Source organism: Dromiciops gliroides, chromosome 2 (genome assembly GCF_019393635.1).
Source record: "Dromiciops gliroides isolate mDroGli1 chromosome 2, mDroGli1.pri, whole genome shotgun sequence".
In the NCBI taxonomy this organism is placed as follows: domain Eukaryota; kingdom Metazoa; phylum Chordata; class Mammalia; order Microbiotheria; family Microbiotheriidae; genus Dromiciops; species Dromiciops gliroides.
The window spans coordinates 104,418,220-104,419,837 of record NC_057862.1 but is presented as its reverse complement, the minus strand read 5'-3'; the positions used below and the strand labels follow the sequence as shown (position 1 = coordinate 104,419,837).

The window sequence follows — 1,618 nt, the reverse complement described above, 5'->3', positions numbered from 1 at the left end:
GGAATAAAACTTTCTAGCAGGATTCTATTTGATCTTCAGTCAATGTTTTCAAATAACAGACATTTATTAAGCACATATTATATGCCAGTAATGAAGTAATGGTATATTATTTAAGTCAATGAACAATATTCCTCTTTAAAATACCATTAACAATACTCTATAATTTATAATTATGGCTGACAGGATGCCGAGAGGGCAAGCGACCGAGGGAGATAGAGGACGTTGAGAGAACGAGGAGAAAAAGGAAGGAGAGAAAATGGCGTCCACGGACTATAGAACCTACAGTGCTTATGCAGCCCAGCCAGCTCAAGGATATGCACAGACAAACAGTACAATTTACGTACAGGGACTGAATGAAAATGTGACTGCTGACAAACTGGCAGACTTTTTCAAACAACGTGGGGTTGTCAAGATGAACAAAAGGACTGGGCAGGCGATGATAAACATTTACTTAGACAAGGAAACCGGAAAACCCAAAGGAGATGCCAAAGTATCCTATGACAACCCACCTACTGCAAAGGCTGCAGTAGAATGGTTTGATGGGAAAGACTTCCAAGGCAGCAAACTCAAAGAGTCTCTTGCTCGGAAGAAACCTCCAATGAACAGCATGCGAGGCGGTATGCCACCCCGTGAAGGCAGAGGGATACCTCCCCCACTCCGAGGAGGTCCTGGAGGGCCAGGCGGGCCAGGAGGTTCCATGGGTCAAATGGGAGGCATAGGAGGAGACAGGGGAAGTTTTCCACCAAGAGGACCTAGGGGTTTCTGAGGCAACCCTTCAGGAGGAGGAAATGTCCAACACAGAGCAGGCAATTGGCAGTGCCCTAATCCAGGCTGTGCAAAGCAGAATTTTGCCTGGAGAACAGAGTGTAATCAGTGCAAGGCCTCCAAGACAGAGGGATTTCTCCCACCACTCTTTCCACCTCCACGTGGTGATCGGGGCAGAGGTGGCCTCATGTACCGCAGAGGGCCTGGTGGTATGGTCAGAGGAGACCGAGGTAGAGAGAGAGGTGGCTTTTGGGGAGGCTTTGGTGGAGGAAGAAGAGGAGGACCCGGAGGTCCTCCCAGACCCGTCATGGAGCAAATCAGAGGCAGAAGAGGAGGGCGTGGAGGACCTGGAAAAATGGATAAAGGTGAGCACCATCAGGAGTGCAGAGACCGGCCCTACTAGACACAGAAACCCCGCAGAGCTGCATTTACTAACAGATTTATTTTTTCTTATTTTAGTGAGGCAATTGGGGTTAAGTGACTTACCCAGGGTCACACAGCTAGTAAGTGTTAAGTGTCTGAGGCCGGATTTGAACTCAGGTACTCCTGAGTCCAGGGCTGGTGCTGTATCCCACTGCGCCACCTAGCTGCCCCACAGATTTATTTTTTAAACCAGAAAATGTTTTAAATTTATAATTCCATATTTATAATGTTGGCCACAACATTATGATTATTCCTTTTCTGTACTTTAGAATTTTTCACCATTTGTGGAGAAACATTAAAAGCAAATTAAATGGTAGTGCCCTGAGTGTCTTTTCCTTCTTTTAAAGATGGTTGTTTAATGAAGACTAATAAACCAATGAGAAACCATTGTTGTGAGCATGCTCAAATATCATTGTGTGGCTACCCAGAA

General features: G+C 45.9%; 1 pseudogene; it reads left to right on the top strand.

Moving 5' to 3' along the window:
- The first annotated feature begins 256 nt into the window (after nt 1–256).
- On the top strand, nt 257–1,168 carry LOC122738358 (annotated as a pseudogene).
- The last annotated feature ends 450 nt before the right edge of the window (nt 1,169–1,618 follow it).